Raw genomic sequence first — 18,076 nt, forward strand, 5'->3', positions numbered from 1 at the left:
GATGGCGACCGCAGTCCTCGTCCGTGTTGGTAATAAGATCTCGCAAAATGTTAGCAATAATCCGATTATTTCGGTCCCCGTCAAGTCCGCAAACCCGGAAACGTATCCGTTGAAACCAACATCTCTCAAATAATCACTTTACGATCATGAATAATCACCCCAAGTGACGCTTTTCTTTTATTTATTTATTATTATTATTGTTTTTTTTTTATATACCGATTATAATATTCAAGTCTCTCACGTCCTTTGAAATCTGAGAAAAGGTAAGGAAAAAAATAAACCCCCATTGATTTATATTAATACAAAATGATTTTAACAGTTGATTAATACTGTGATTGTTATTGTGTAAAATGGATACGTAAAATATTTAAATTGTTAGTTGTGAGTAGAATTGATTGAATGAAACAGCGGAGAGGGTGTTGCTTTATAGCTGCGTTGGCTATGGTAATTTATTGCAATGCGGGACCCGACTTGATGTATAGACTGGTCATGAGCCCCCCCCCCCCCCCAAAAAAAAAATGATTAGGGGCACCCCATGGTAATGAGATTTGGTTCAATATGCCGAGCACAGGCGTATTTTATGGTTTCCAGCACCCTTATCCCATTCTAGTCTGATTTTCTCGACTACTCTTCCCACGAATTCGCCACCGTGTGCTATAATCCGTTTGGAGCTTCCTTCCTTGAAATTTCGCTCCCCACTCTACCACACATTCGGTCACTCCTGCAAGTACACCCGTGTCTCTAGGTAACTCTTTCGGTCACTCCCATGCTCACACCCCTCTCTGCCACTCTTTAGGTCATTCGCATGCTTGCACACTCTGTATTGGTAACTCATATACTTGAATACGCTCTCGGTCATTCTTTTGGGCGTGCACTGACATGGTTCCTTGCTTTATAGGACATCCTTTTGATCATTTACACTTTTAAACATGCTCTAGGTCAATCTTTCGGTCATTTACATGCTCTAAGTCAATCTTTTGGTCATTCACATGCTCTAGGTTGTTCGCTGACCTGTTTCTTTGCTCTTCATGTCACTCTTTTGCTCACTGAAATGCTTACAAACTCCCTATAGGTCACTCTTTTGGGAACAGCTGTCATATGGTCCGCCACTTGGCGATTTTTGGTGCTCAACATGTCTGATGGCCTGACGAAGAGTTGCCAAGGCCGTCAGACATTACGGACGCCGAAAAAAAATCAGCGTGCAAAACATAATAGAAACCACCAAGCATAAAAATAGAAAAAAATATCAGTTAAATATTCTATGCATTAAAACTAAAACCCAGATCCTTTTTTTAATAAACGGATCCGGACAGGAAAAATCCTGTAGGTTCATTTTTAATAAAGAACCGATAAGACTGAAGGCATGGCAATGGATGAATAAGTAATAAATACAACGAAATAATAAAACTGTATGATACAACCTGATCATTAGATAATAATCCAAATGACGTGAGCTACAGAAGCGAGGAATAATAATCCAAGAGCTGGAAATGGAGCGACGGCTGTTTAGAATTTTTTTTAAAACGCAGCGAACAAAAAAAAAAAATATCTTGTTTGGCGAAGCCAGCACCATCTGGTATCACCCAGTGGGAACTTGAAAGATGTTAAAAAATGCGGCAACCCAGAGAACCATTATGACAGTCTTGGCGACTTATCGGGAGGAAAAAGTTGCCAAAGTTGTGGTGGACCATACCGCATCTGTTCCTCTAAAATAGTTTTTACTCTAATTTTTATAGCATTTCGTTTCGTAGGAGAATATCTTGTACGATAATTAGTATCTTTTGAAATAGTCCCATTTGAGCTGCATGGGGTGCTGAATCCGAGGTGAACGGCTGTAAAAAGGTTTAATTGGCTGAAAAAATGAAAGAAAATGCTTTTTGTCAGGTCTGGGGAAGCGCCAAATCCTTTTCGTTTCTTAATTTTTTTAAAGGCTTTGTTATTCCTCTACATATGAAATGTTCAGGTCACGGTGCTGTTGTGGTCGAGTGGTCATAGCAACGTACTCGCATCGTGAGGTCCTGGGCTTGAACCCCCATCATCTCCACAGTGGTGGTCAGCCGAACTTGGTTTTCTGTGGTTTCCAACTTCGAGCCTGATAATGCAAGCTGATCTCCCTGTTAAAAAGTCTTGCCACAGAAAGCAATGGGCCTACAATGATACAAATATTCAATCATTGAAGTGTATGTGTGAAGTGTAACACTTCACTCATAGATTGCACATAGGTGCCAATGCTTCCGATTTTAAAATAGTATACTAAAGAAATATGGGGGGTTTCTGCAGGAATTAACTCCCGGAATCTATAACCGAAGCTATATGGAACATTATTCAGTCAAAAAATTGATTTCACAAAAGTGTTAACATAGACCGTTATTTGTCCGAAACCTTTATATGTTGACGCAGACATAAATTTTGAAAATTTTTTAATTCTCTCTCCTCACACATGAATTTACCAATATCACACAAAGTTTTAAGAGCCAACTCCAGTTTTTTAGATGTCATGGTGACCTGGCATTTGTGGAGCTCCTGATATTTCGGACTGAAATATCTGGTATTGTGAATAAGCATTCAGTTTAAGTTTGATGATTTCATTCACAAAAGTGGTATCCACATAGGCCTATCTATTTTTCTCTCCTATGGAAATGAGATGGCCCAGCAGAAAAAACAGAAAAATATCTACGTAATTCAGAGCTTGACCAATGGGAAAAATTAGGCACTAGCAAAATTTCATAGGCTCCAAACATTTTTCCCCCTAGATGGAATCTGCTCAAAATAGTGAATTATTTGACTGGTTCGGGACTCGGCAACTCCTTCTATACTAGCGGACACCGCGCTGATGTAATTTCCTATAACTTTGCGCTGTCCTCAGATCTCAATCCAGCTACACAAATACAAAGGCCACAACAGACAAAATGTCCAACGAAGTGGTGGAAAAAAAAAGATGCCTATAAAAAATGTATAGGTATATATCGAATATATATCTAAACTATATAAATACAGCCACACCACCCAATAAGAGCAATAAAAAATCAATAATTATGATGAAATATAAATATACTGCCCATAAAAAATTATGGTTTTCTCATGTAAGAATGGATAGCTTCTTGATTTATCCCAATATGTTTATCACATTTCTTTTTAAGCATGCCAATTGTGTTAAAATTTACGAGACCCCAGGAGGTAAGCTGTTCTATTTATTCACAACCCTATTAGAGAAAAACTCCCTGTGACGCACTGTAATCTAGAATTGCCCTTTGCCAATCGATACTGGTGTCTCCTTGTCAAAGCAGTTGATTCACGATGTATTAATGGTTTATCTGTCCTGTTGAAAATTTCAAACACTTCAATGATATCCCCCCAACATCTGCGTTCTTCCAATGTAAACATTTTGAAAAAATAAAGAATACCCAGATCGGTGATGCTAGTTGCATCTGGAATAATAACACCATTCAACTTATAAGTGAAATGTGGGTTGTTTGAACCAAAATGAGTGACCATGCACTTGTCAATGCTAAAAGACATGCTCCATTCATTTGCCTAAGCTGCAATCCTGTTTAGGTTGGTCTGGAGCAACTCCCTATCTCTTTGATTCTCAACTACCCCTATTAGCTTCATGTCATCTGCGAATTTGTTAACAATCTCATCGATACCCTGATTGAGTTTATCGATAAAAAGTGAAAAGGTATGGGGTCAAGTACACTCCCGCTTGAGGGATTCCATTTGTGACACCTGTCCCAATCAGAGAATTTCCCATTCATCATAACATGTAATTTACTTCGTAACCACAGCTCTATCCAATTCAGCAGCAAGTTGCCCCCAATCCCAATCTTGTGTACATGTTTCAAGAGTTTATCATGTTGGACCTGATTGAATACCTTCTGGAAATCAAGATAAACAACATATACATTTTTGTTTTTTCCCAAAGCCTTAGTCACGTGATCAGAAGTTAATATACATAAAAACTAAGTGTCAATAGCAATTCTTTAGTCCCCTGGGATTTGTTGACTGACTGGTTGATCCCTGACTTGACTTGTTTATCCTTTTATATGATATCTACTCAGAGGTCCTAATTTACTCTAATTAGGATTACTTAATTTGATAGTACTCAACTTTCGTCTATCACCATTGGGATGAAAGCCAGTAAGAGATTTATTGTTTCATCTACGGAGATGTGGCAATGTTTTTTTTGTGGATCTTAATCATGCATGCATGTATGTAAGTTTTGTGCTTGTCATGCGCTGCCGTCTTTCTTCTGAATCGGGAGTGACCAACTGGCAATGATTTTTTTTATGGGCGTAATTTGACTGATGTAGGCCTGATTGCTATCTATGGGGAAATTTTTCTCAAAGACCATATTTTCATCTAGACTCGCCATAGAGTTTTTGAAATTAATGACTTGTACTGATGGTTGTTTAGCGAATGATTTGACAACTTCATCAATGGTTTTGAAATGTTTACTCAAGGAACTATGGTTGTTTGGGGGACTAAACTGTCAGGCTGTAACAATTACTGTCAACGTTACAAGTGTTACTATGACATTTAATAAACAGTCATCGAAGAAAAACATTGACTGTCAATCATCAAAAAAGAAAAACCAAAACAATTGGTTTTTCTTTTTGATGATTGACAGTCAATGCCGAACAATGCTTCAAGGTCTCTTATTAACAAATGACTCCTGAGCAATGCTTTATTTTGTGTGGCATGCTTATTGAATGAACGAGGGGTTAGTTGGTTTTTAATTTATTCTTTCAATGTAAGAGCGTAATGTTTTAAAATCATAAGAGAATTTTCATATTTTGTCAAATGTGGGAAAAGTTGATGGAGGGCTTGACAAATCTATATATACAAAATTGATTTTCTGTCTGTGTGTATCTACAATTCTACAATTATTATTATTAATTACGTATACAAATCTACAATTTTAGATCTATCATCGCCAAATTTTGCATATATACCAAATGGGACCAGACTTGAACGATAGGCTGCTTTAAAAGTTCGCCAGAGATGGGCAAATGCCCAAAATAGGCGAAAAACTGTCTGCAACAATGGTTCCTGGTAGCAATGCGTTTCAGACATGTATATGCCTTTATAATGGTTTGTCACTGAAAGTTGAAAACCTGGGACTCGATACCATTCTTCCAATATCAGAAAAAAAGAACTTCTGTGGCAGCGGAACTGTCAGGGTCTAAGCAGACACCATGCAAAATTGAACAGCAGCATTCCCGCCACCAAAGCAGAATGTATTGAAAATTGGTTTCAGAACAATCTGTGCTGCTACTACTACTCAACGTACATGCATCTCGTACACATTCCTCTATGGAATTTCTAATGAACCGATAAATGCCATAATGTGCGTTCTGAGTCTGTGTGGCCCTAACGTATTTGTGTTGTCAGAACTGTGCTTGTTTCACGTTCTTGCTGGTGCTGCTTTCTGTCTTCCACATTTTGGCTACAGTGAAGCTGGTAAATGCTTGAAGTTTTATGTCATGTTAGTATTGTGTTGTAGGTTCTCAGCTCCTTTTTTAATGGGTTTTTTATGGAATTTTTTTTTTATTTATACAACTTTTTTAAATGTTTCCTGGAGACCGGCTCGAATTCATGCCTCAAAGTTTAAAAACAGCAGAAAATCAACTCCAGCTGATCACCACTATGCCGTCAACAGGGTTTGAACATGTATCCTCACGATGCCCACACGGCCGCACAGTGGTAATCAGTGCTACAAAGGTGTTTGCGGAATTGGCGATTAAATGTTTGGGCGACAATTCGAATTTGAATTTCACCAATCCTTCAGCGCTTGTAGCTCGCCATCAAAACCAGATATTTGGATGAAATTGGTGTCCATAGTATTTTTTTCTGCTCTTTTCAAATAGGTGCTTAGTTTGCACGTAGGTCTCCAAGAAACCGCAAATTTCTGTTTTTCAGACTCGACGCATTTTTTTTCCATAATCCATTTTCTACCGGAAGGGGCCATTCAAGTATTACGTAAGCAAAGTTTTAGCCATTTTTGACCCCCCCCCCCTTGTCAGCAAAATTTCATCAGCTTTGCCCCTCTGAATCCTAACACATATTGGTGGGATCAGAGACGTACAGGGGTTAGAGGAGTCATAGGGGGCTCGTGCACCCCCGACGATGAAAATTTATTTTTTTTAATGCAAAAAATGGTGTTTTAATTGAAATTTCTGAAAAAAAACCTTTATATGTTATTATAATCAATTTCTGTTAATTTCAATGTTATTTGAAGGATAAGAACTTAAAATTTATCTTTAATAAATTCATTGCGACCAACCCTCTAAGCCATGTAATGATAAATCGTATAAAGGCCCGCAGACCAAATATGGCCCTGGGGGGGGGGGTTATCTGATGCGGCCTGCCCTCCTCTAACCTAATTTTGTAAAAACGAACTAAGCGGCACATTTACAGATCGCTTAAGTGTCCTGTGGTACAATTCCAGAGCATTTAAGCGGCCCGTGGCACATTTTCAGATCACTTAAATAACCCGGGGACACAGTTCCAGAACACTTAAGCGATCCGTGACACATTAAGAGATCCCTTGAGTGACATGTGACGTAGTTTTAAAGCACTTAAGGGGCCCCCAGTGCTGTTCTACATCACTCAAGTTACCCGCGGCACATTCTCAGATTATTTAAGTGATCCGCGGCATATAATTACGGATCACTTGAGTGATGCGTGGCATAGTTCCAGAGCACTTAAACGGACCGGACACATTTATATTTAGGGATCACTAAAGTGGCTCTGTAGGGCACTTATCAATAGTGGGGGGGGGGGGGAATGCTACTTCAAGTGCCCACAAACTATCGAGAGGTTTTTCTCGTTTTTGGCGCACCGAGTAAGATGCCATTAAAAATATTTTATATTTTCATAAAGGGGGTGCTTGATGACGTCAGTATTATCCAAACCCCCTCCCCCTTGTCATCAAAAGTCAGCAAATCGGAACCCCCCCCCCCCCCCCACCATCGATGCTGACGTAATACTTGAATGGCCCCTAACTCGAAAGCGGTTTGAGATAGGACAGGGTTGGTAGGATTTTTCATGTTCCACTTGGGCTATCAGTCCCCCTCCCACCAGAAATTTGGCTAAATGTAAAATTCTCTTAATTTTGATCAGTGTAGAAATTTCTCTCCCCCCTTGTGCGGATAATGAAGTCCGGATACCATTGTGTTAACACTAATGAATTTTTTTCTCGATAATCATTTCGTCAAACTAGTAATTAAACTACTGTGTCAAAGATTTCTCACTGACCCGAGAGTTTTTCTGAGTCGTATGAAGATGCTGGATGTAGGGATGACGGGATGCACAAGAATCGATCCTCGATTATTATTATCATGCTCAATGAGCGTGAAAGATTCGATGCTTCTCGATCGGTTGTTCATAATCGACAGGTCGTTGACTGTTTAAGGTCAAACGGTGATCAATTAAGGGAACGGCTCTTTTTCGGCAACGTAATCGGCCGTGGCACTGGAACAGAAAGGTAATTCGTTATTCGGCGAAGTATGAAAAACCTAAAAAAAAAAAGAAATCGCCGACAAAGTTATCGTCCTGTTTTGAGCTTCGTGGCTTTGTCCTTCCGCGGTCAATTATCGGCTTTCAAATGAAAAGACCGATTCTATTCATGTTGTCACGCACGTGCCAAACGAACTATTCCCTAGACCAGCGTTTCTCAACCCTTTCTGAACCCAAGGACCAGTAAAATGTCTGATAGAATTCGACGCATCACTAACTCACAGTATGAGGGGTGAGACTATAGTCCCGTGATACGGGACATATCAAATTCAGGAATAAAATTACGTTATGCAGGAATGTGCCGTATTATAAGTGATTTTCAGTTTCATAGATTTGTCTTGTTTTTTTTTTTCAACGAAGCATATTTGAATTTGCAATCTTGCATATTTGAATTTGCAATCTTGCATATTTGAATTTGCAATCTTGCATATTTGAATTTGCAATCTTGCATATTTGAATTTGCAATCTTGCATATTTGAATTTGCAAACGAATGAAAATAATTTCATCACTAAATTATATTATCTGATAATTACGCTATAAATATTCATCTGAACATATTTGTCATCATCTGGGGGAAAAAATGTAGTTCACGGATCTAAAGTAATCCGTGAACTACATTTTTTCCCCAGTGCATTGCGATTTCCAGTAATTCTTCATTACCCACCAATTGATAATTTTTCTAGCGATAACTGGTGATTTCGCCGACTTATAGCCACGTTTTCGGTGAAAATTGCCAATGTTCTCCTTTTTTTTTTTACCGTATCTGACCTCCCATTTCCCGTGCTTTTCTGAATGAATTATGGCCCAAGTCATGATGAAATCAATTCCATTGAGAGAAATACTTTTATTTACTGCAATTTGTGCAGTAATAATTAGCAAATTTGTCGTAAATTGCATTTTTTGCCTACAATTAATATTCTGTATTTTAGAATCACAATTTCCCGTATTTTTTTAGTTGAGATATGGTTACTCTAAGGACGAAGATCTAATTTTCTATTTTAAACCGTGGGGATATTACCATACTTACCGTATATCCATTACAAGAATTCTGTTTTTCGGTCAGTTAGAATTTAATTATCAGGTCTGTCTGCGGACCACCTGTGCCATCTTCGCAGACCTGAGGTTGAGAAACACTGCGCTAGACCCCCATGTCGAGTTTTGCAGAAAAATCATTAGAGGCGGACACGGATGATCTCCAATTGATTTCCGGACCGTTGTTCAAGTTTTGATCTCGAGTCGCAAGAAGCAATTTTTATTTGAAGCATGGCCTATAGGTGCTGGAACTTGGGGGGGGGGGGTGGCTCCTGATCTCATTTTCTTTACCATGGCCCCACGTCTCTTGAGACGAACCGGCTTATATTCCCTGGGGAAGCCCATGGCTGGCTGAAGGGCCTTTGATCCCCCCTAATAAATTCTGTGAGAGGCTGAGTTCCCCCCCCCCCCACTCCCCCAATTATTCTTGACTTTCCAGGGTGTCCCATAAATTCGTAAATAGTTTAAAAATTCATAAAAATTGAAGGAATTGCTACACTTAAATGCAGCTTGCGAAAAAAGTTGTTCTCGCCGGAAAAGGGGGGGGGGATTCTTTTACAGAAAAAAATTTAATTCAAAATTTCGTCTATAGAGGGTGCGGTGCGAAAGCAAGTCCCTGAGAAATATGCAAATCGGAGTCCTATGAAATGCGGGGACTGTACGATTAACAGCTCATTCTTGGATTTTCCTGTTACTAGCGCTTACATAAGCTTTTCATTGTGATGTTGAAATCGGTGGATACAAAGCACTATTTTGCCATTACACTGCCAACGAATCGCCGGCTGAAGCATTACTAACGTCTCGGACACAGAAGAGATTGAAGAAAGGTTCGGGGTCCAATCACTTCTGATTTACTTTCCTGCAGCGCCCTTTATCGACAAAACTTTGAACGAAAATTAAAAAAAAAAAAATCCCCTCTTCGTGAGAATAACTTTTTCGCAAACCGCTTTATTCAAGCGAGTACTAATTCCTTCAATTTTTATGAATTTTTAAACTATTTACGAATTTGTGGGACACCCTGTACAATGAAAGGCATCTCCTCAACCTCCTGTACACTCACATGAAAATCGTATTTGCGGGACGAGATCGGCTGCTTTAAGCTAATCCAGTCGGCGCCTCTGGTACAGCCACATGTTCTTATCGTTGAAGGTCTGATTTTTCTGTAAGGATGCAATAAAATATTTTGCTGGAAGAGTAAAATTATATATTGAAAGTGATTACTGGGTCCGATTCACAACTGTGTTAGGATTAGGGCTCGGATTTTTATGACATGCCATATTTTAAGCATTTTCGAGCTATTGGTCACATTTTAAGCATTTTTGAGCGATCAATCATATTTCGGGAATTTTCACGCTACAGATAATTTTTTGGGCATTTTTCCACGGTAAATTTCAATCTGTAGTCATTTTTTCAGAGGTATACAGTCGAATCCCGTTTTAACGAATACCGTTATAGCGAAAATCTCGTTTTAACGAACACTTTTATAATCCCCCAAATAAGTTTACATAAGGAACAATGCTAGGTAACCTAGAATTCCTTTATAACGAAATTTCGTTTTAACGAAATGATTCTTCCGGTCTCTTGGCGTTCGTTATAACGGGATTCGACTGCATATGCATTTACAGTGACTTTTCGCTTTCTTTTCCTCTCTTTTTTTTTTTTTTGGAAAAAAACGCTTGCATTTCTAGCAACCACTTCTTCGCTCTCGGAGGCTCGCTCCTCTTGCTATGTTTCTTAAGGGAAACTCTGAGTGGCAGGCCAAGCAAGCTTGAAAGATCTTATTCATTCGGACACTCGAAATCTCCGCGTTCGATGCATTTTCATCATGCCTAAGCGCAATAAAAAGTGACAATATCGGTCGGGGCAAGTACCCAATTCGGCACCCTCGTAATTTGGAACGAACAAAAAGCAAACTTGATGGCTTTCCTGGTCCAGTGGGCACCAGATCCCCACCCCCACCCTTCCCTACAAGTGACCCGGCCTACAAATGTACAAATATTCAAGCATTACACTTCACTCACAATTCGAAACACAGATGGCAGCACTAACTTCACACACAAAACACTAGATACGCATGCAGACGGTTAGGTATATATCAGTTGGGTATAGACACAGACTTTCGGCAGACTTAAATCACTTACCTCTGAAAGTGGAGAAAATGGTAAAATAGATATTCTTGTTCAAACAACTATTAGCAATTTAACAGTTTTTGTTACCACCCCCCTGTCGTTCCACGGTGCATCAGTTGGAAGTCTATCCTGTAAAAGGCTGTGTTTCCTTAACAGCGCCTTGCCACGGCTCAGTACTGGGTTTAGCTATTGGCTATGTAGGGCCACATAGGTTCACCTGAAATTCGCAGTTTTATTTTGCTTATTTAACATTCTACTCCGTCAATATTTTGTGGTTACATGCATTGTTTGTTGTCTGTACACATTGTGTTCATAGTGATGGACATCGTGGGGACCCGGGCTCGAACCGCCCCGTCGCCTCAGTGCTGGTCGGCTGAAGTTGGTTTTCTGTGGTTCCCAACTTCGAGGCGCAAATGTGAGCCCCATTGAAAGGTCTCGCTACAGAGAACAACAAGCCTACAACGGTACAAATATTGAATCATTGCACTTCACTCGTAGATGGCAGCAGTGAAAATGCAAAAACACGGCACTAAATACACATTCAGACTGTTAGGTACCTACACACACATACTTCCGCACTCAATCGGTAGTAAATTGCCCATGGCGATGTACCGGAGTTATGCTCGGTTTGAATGAATGTCCATACACATTACGAGTCCTAAAATGGGCGATAGAAATTTGCAAATATGGCATGGGGACCTAATGGGTTTTCTTAGTAAGGTTAATGAGAACATCGCTTTCATCCGAGGAAGAAGGATGGTGGAACAGAAAAGAGTTTGGAAGAGACTAATCTATAAATCTTTCACAGGGAGACGATATTGAGATTGTTTTAGATGGTTAGAGGGTCATTCGAGATCATTGGCGTACGCAAAGAGGGGGGGGGGGATCCCATTTGCTAATGAGATGGGTTGCGAACCCCTTTGCAGAACAATACGTTAATTATTTTCTCATTCAAGCTCACGGACCTCCTGAAACCTCTTCAGGGGGCCCCCACCCCAAGTAAGAACCACTGCATTGAATGAATGAACGCCGGAACTTTGCCACTGGACTTATCCCGTTGCCGAGATCTCTTCCAGCCCAGCTTCGTGGCAGAGCCCGGAACACTTTATTTTGTATCAAAAAAACAACAACAAAAAAAAAGCCATAACATACAACAGTTTTACAACATATTTTCTTCGGACAATTGGGTGCTGTCGCGATTAACAAATTTTGTTTTGATTATAGACAAGATGGGGTTGGGAGTTGGAGAAGAACCACTGCACTAATACACCAGAGCTCGAGAAGTATGTACCAAATTTCAAGAGTAATGAGATTGAGCAATTCCGCCTTTGACCGTGACCATTCTTTGACCTTGAAAAGTTCGGTTTGTAAAACGGTGTTTCTCAACTCGGTCTCCGCGGAACTATAACAGAGCTTGTTATGAAACAGCAATTTGCAACAATATGTACACGTGCGCCCCCAGGCACGCACAGGTTGGTGCGGGGGAATCCCTGATTCAAGTCATTGGGATGTTTTGTGGCAGCAGATCGTTTGATTGCGAATGATGAGTACGTATATGAATCGGCTGGTTCGGCTTAGCTCGGGGCGTGGCACGCTCTAATGAGCTCACATGGTACGTAATGAGACTCGGCTATGTCGTCTACGGAATAAAATAGAAGAAAGAAAACCGAAAGTCGGATTATAATGCGGCCTCTCCGCCCTGTAAGTAGGTTTGAGGGTTAGTCGCCAGGGGTTTCTTTTTATTTTTAACTCCAAGGAAAGGGGTGTTCTTTCTTTTCGCTCGAACGAACTCCATTATCAAAACAAATGACGAAGTTTCGAATCTTCCCCGTGTAATAATCATGGAAGAAAATACTCGGTTTTAGATCTTTGTTTTTCCCGTAATTCGATTCATCGGGAACCGAAAGCGTGGTCAAAAGTCTCTCAGCATTACTACGAAATAAACACGTGTAGTTGCGAAACATCCTACTTCGTACGCGCGTGGTTGTAGGACGAATATTTTTTGTTTATTTTCCTTATCGAAAACACTCGACATAATTCGCGTTCCGATGTTTCCACTCACAATCCTCACTTTGTCGAGCTCTTCTTTTTGCTGGATTCGTGTTTGATATCTGTGCAGGGATTATGGAGGAATAACGGTTTTGTTATGTAAGACCGTGGAAAAATAAAAGATCCCCCCCCTTTCCGCATTCTTTTTTTTAAGTTTCGAAGTGTTGGCAACAGGCCGAGATGAGCAATGGTTTCTTTCTTGACTTAAACTAAAAGTCTGGCTGGATTGACTCCTGGAGAATAATATATATTTTTTCCTCTTCGTGAGCGCTCCCATTAGATGCTTGTTAGGACGGATGAGTAATTCCAAGGAGATTCGCCGGATATTCAGTCGATCGCGGAAGTGGAGTAGTCAAGTGGACATCGACACGATTTGGTCCCCCCCCCCGGTAATGTCCGGTATGGTTTAATTCGTGTCTGTAGGCGATATTGTACAGCGTTTCTCAACCTATGCAGCGCTGACCAGAGGTGTTCCGAGACGATGGCGTAGGGTAGTAGTGCTCGCTCTATCTACAGCCCGCCGCTGATGTTATTAATAAATAATAGTATAAAATTCTGAATTTCAATGTTTTTTGAAAAAAATTCATTCAAGGAGGTGATTTACTTTTGTTTATGCAAAATATGGTTGAGAGAACTTAAATGTAAATTCATGAAAAAAATATTGCGTTTGTGGCAAAAAAGGGAACACGTGCGAATAAATATGCATAAAGTTATTAAAATGCATTTATTTGTTTTAAAACATTCATATTTCGGTCCCAAAGTTTATGTGGAATTATTTTTGTATGCATACTATTAACTAGCTGTTACCCGCGGCTTCGCTTGCATGGATTTGATCTGAAAATTACTCGGCAATGATTCCTTCAAATGTTTTCAACCCTTCATGATCTCCTTGGGGATTGAATTCTCAGAAATCTCGTCTTAGTGAGTCTCTATATTGTAAAAATATAATACCGATCAAATTTCATGTTTATAGCTTCAGTGATTTCAGCTTGACCATGATTGCTCTATATAACCTTTGAACCCTCCTAAGGGTTGAATTTTGAAAAATCCCTTCGCGTAGTGACTCTTTACAATACGAAATTTGGTTAGTATTTTTTATTTTATACTTATAGCTTCAGAGGTTTCGGCTCGGCGATGAATTCCCCATATAATGTTTAACCCCCTCCCTCATGATCCCTTTAGAAGTGGAACTGGGAAAAAAACATTGCGTCATGAATTAGAGCTACTGACCAAATTTCATATTTATAACTCCATCGGTTTCGGCTCGGCGATGACGAGTTTACGATGCAGTCAGGGCAATCGACCGAGCCCCGTCAGGACATGTCATTTTATATATATATATGTTACTGCCAAAGCCCGAAGTCGGCCAGTTCGGTTGACCGGCCCCCATATGTCGATCACTAAGATCTCGATATTCAGATGCCTTCGATCGTTAGGCTTGCCATAGCTAACCATAATAATTATGGGCCTTTTATGTGGTTTCTCTCCCGATCTTCCGAAATGTGCACATGCCCACTCGCTACACCTATAAAGGTGGCACTCAAATTCAGGCTAATTGATAAGTAGTTTTAAAAATGCCGAACTTCTCCGATGGTTTCACAGCCCCCCTTATTCAATCGCGAGATCTCAGTACGTGCTGAAAACAGCAAGTGTTTCTGTGGGATTTTATTGAGCACATATTTATAATGTTGTGGACACAAGAGGTGGTCTTGCTCGAGGTTTCTCGATTATCCATCAAGTTTAGAGAATTTTTTGTATTGATAATTTCTTCCGGAACATAAATAGAAATTGGTCATTTACAAGATTTCTATTCATATCTTGATTTTTGTGGCGTATTCCCCCGAGACGTAAATTCAATTCTAGTTTCGAAGTGTAAATGTTTTTTACGGACAGAGGAAAACACGTTTCCTGAAGTCAGTGGCGTCGGACCGAGGATGCAGTGGGTACTCGAGTATCCACAGTATTTTGTAGTACCGGTCTGAGCACTCCGCAGAATTAATTCAGGAATCAAAATCACCCACATAAAGATCAGGTCGAAGCATCCACGCGTCTAAAACACTTCCGACGCCTCTACGTGGAGTGATCGTGTATATGTTCACTTAGTTGATGCGAATTCTGATCGTTTCAAGTCCCCCGAGAGACGCCGACCTATAAGTCCTAAATGGTCCTTAATAGCGAGACCACTTGAAAACTTGCCTGTCAATGACTGGCCCCAACGCACTCGAAATGAGAAGGAAAACTCGGGTTGCGAAACACATGTGACGTAATGAATGGGTTTTGTGAACTTGACGTCTACCTCCCTTGCCAATGCGAAATGTATAGGAAAACCGGAGAAGCCTTCAGACATATCGCTGAAATCGATATGCGGCTGCCGTCTTCGAAAATTAGGAATTTGAGACCTTTTTATTTCTTGTTTCCCACGGCAGTTTCGTTTCTTAATCCTCTAGGTACACCGTCCCAGACGGTAACTGATATACCTTCCCCCCATTTTTTTTGCTATTCATGTCTGGAATTTCGAAATCCATCACATTTTTTTCCGTTCTCATTTCTGTCGGAAGACATCGATTTGAATAACCTGTACGGATACGTGAAATAAAGTTTGTTCAAACTTTTTTGTTTTCTTCTCTTAAAGCCGTTCTTCTATTTTTTTCTTCTTCAAAAGGATGAGCTTGTTTGAAACTTCACACTCCATTTGCTGGGAAGATGATGAGAGAGGATCCCTTCCCCACTCCGCTGTTTGGAACGCGTTGTAGAATGCATAATCGAGACAAAATAGTCTTTGGTTGAAACGAGATCTTGATGATAATGATGTCTGATTCCTTAATATAATCGGTTTTTTGTTGTTGTTGTTGTGGGAGCGTGATTCTTCTTGGACGATTAAACGCCGTTGGGGGGAAAAAAAATAAAGTTGGAAATGAATCTTCAAGTGTGGTATGGTAGTCCTTTGATCCATACCGGATTCTGCAAAAAACTTGAGTGAATGACAATTAGTTGTCTCAAAAGAGAAGAAATATCGAAATATGATGTGGTTGTGGAAGATATACAGTAGAAACATTTGCCGATCGTGACACGTCATGGCTATAAACAGGGGTTCCCAACCTATGGGTCGCGGGAGGCTACCGTGATCGGTCGTGCAAATCTATCCCACTATGTTTTGTTATAAATACATTTGTTTCCCCATTTCGGAAAATCAAACCGTTGATAAGGGAATACTCAATTAGCAGTTTTAAATTCAAAGTAGACCCATTTAAGTTGCGAAGTTTTTCGAGTTGCAGTTTTGTCCACTTTGCAGGATTCCCCCCACCCCACCCCCACTGAACTGCAATCAAATGTTTACATATTACCCTGACCTTTACCAAATGCAGGATTTTACATCTTCCCCGACCATTTTTCATTTCCCTGACTTTTCTGGTCGCTGGGATCCCTGCTAGGTTAATCAAGAGTGAATCGATGTCCGAAGTGCAGCGCGTAGGACGATCTTTCTTCATTCACAATCGCATGAAACATTTACCCTTCACACATCAACAGCATTTAGTGCTGCCCCCTCCTCCACTTATGTATTCTCAACCTATTGGTCGCGACATATAGATGGGTCGTCTATCCCCTTACTCTCCTGTTATAAATTTCGACCCAAAATCGTGTTGATTTTGGGTCGCGGCTGAAAAAAAGGTCAAGGACCCTTCCTGGGCTATATATACCTTTGATTGTTTTTGCATGTGTTTTCCACATTATCTTGGCCTCTAATTCATGTTGCCACCTGGCAGTCGAGTGGTTAGGAAACTAGCTTCTCACTGTGCAGGTCTGGGTTCGAATCCCGGTTCGGGCATCTAACCAAATACTAACAAATTCCCTGGACGGATCATGCTGATCCCTTGGGAATACGTGAAGATCACGTTATTATTACGTTATTTTCTGAGATTAAATTTACACGCGAGTCCGTCACTATGACCACTCGACCACCACAGCGGCACGTGAAGGAGCTATCAAGTTCAGGAGAAGTGTAAAAAAATTATTTAGGACCGTTTCTTTATAGAGCCAAACCCATGCTTGATTCCTGAAAAATTCGGCTGGCACCTAAATATTTTTTCGATTTATCATGTGTATATCATGGTTTTGTTCGCTAAGATCGACTCCGATGAATCGAAAGTAGGAGGCATCGAGGGTGTCCTAGAGATCTCTCGATCGTGCTTCATGCCGCGCTGGAAATGCATAAAAGGCCGTTTGTACCCTTTAAAATATGTAGAAGGCTTGCGTATCCCTAGAAATATGCGTGATACCTGTGCGTACTCATAGAAATGCGTTGGAAAATCTTGCATACTGTCACATTTAAAATATTTTACACTTCTATTTTTTGCTACCTTTATTTACCATTGCACCATCGCCCATTATACTTCCCGTACCCCTGAATGGCGATCACGTACCGAAGGTTAGGACCAACATTCGCCTGCCTCAAAGAATGTTTTGCACTGTTCTACAACGAACCCTCGGCTGACTGGAAATGCTCTGCACAAGAAATTCCCATACAATAGTGTTTTCTACATTTTGCTTAAAATTCTTCCTGATTGTTCTGCGACTTACGTCGCCGATTCCGGCATATTCTGCTTTGGGGGACTTAAGGGAACATTCGAATCGGTGAAAACTTGGAGGCATCGAACGAGACACTAAATTCTTGGAGGAAATCGAGCCGTGCACGTGTATTGCAAGAGAATTGTTGAATTGTTTGTGGCGTCCGTGAATTCGAAACTCGTCGTGACTTGACTTAATCGAGAATTATTATTATTTTTTTGGGTTCAAACAGTTCGTGTTTATAAAAGAAAAACATGCGCTGTTTCTTCTCAATGATGATTACCCAAGTTCTCTTTCTCGGTTCCGGCGTCATTCCAGTTTCTTATTTAATTCTTCTTGTTCTTATTCTGTCGTGTCGTCATTCGTTCTGAGCGTGTTGGTCTTTTTCTTGTTGTTTTTCTTAACACTTGGCTCAGCAGCAGGTCGTCCAATAGGGAAAAAAAAGTAAAGACAAGCTCATCAGACATGAGAGGAAGAAGTGCTTAGCTAGGAAAGAACTTTTTCCCGATGGTTCTCTTCCGTATCTGCTGTATGTTGTACGTACGAGACGGAAGTCGAGAGGCCTCTGTCCTTCCGCTTCCTCTCTTGTTGGCAAGTTTCCTCCCGTCTTGTTGGTTATGGTGTCAATGTTAAAACTCTTACCTGAAGTATGATGGGGAGAGATTTTTTTTTAATGTCTCGGGTCACTGTTATCGCGTGCCGTTGCTGATTTCGATAACCCTGCGGTTAACGGGAATTGACTCTGCAAATATTTGTTTTTTATCCTCTCGTCATAATTTTT

The 18,076-nt window shown here is 40.4% G+C and overlaps 1 protein-coding gene across 1 annotated transcript in view; it reads left to right on the forward strand.

The window, feature by feature from the left end:
* Positions 1–18,076, forward strand: part of Mrtf (Myocardin-related transcription factor) — a 48,967-nt gene continuing 30,891 nt past the window's right edge. Inside the window, exon 1 of the mRNA XM_089251884.1 lies at positions 1–263. The gene's annotated coding sequence lies outside the window, so the exon portion shown is untranslated. The remainder of the gene's footprint in view (positions 264–18,076) is intronic.

The sequence above is a fragment of the Pholcus phalangioides genome, unplaced genomic scaffold (assembly GCF_987345545.1).
Source record: "Pholcus phalangioides strain wild (caught in Gottingen) unplaced genomic scaffold, Ppha-v1.0 ptg000027l_1, whole genome shotgun sequence".
Lineage (NCBI taxonomy): Eukaryota > Metazoa > Arthropoda > Arachnida > Araneae > Pholcidae > Pholcus > Pholcus phalangioides.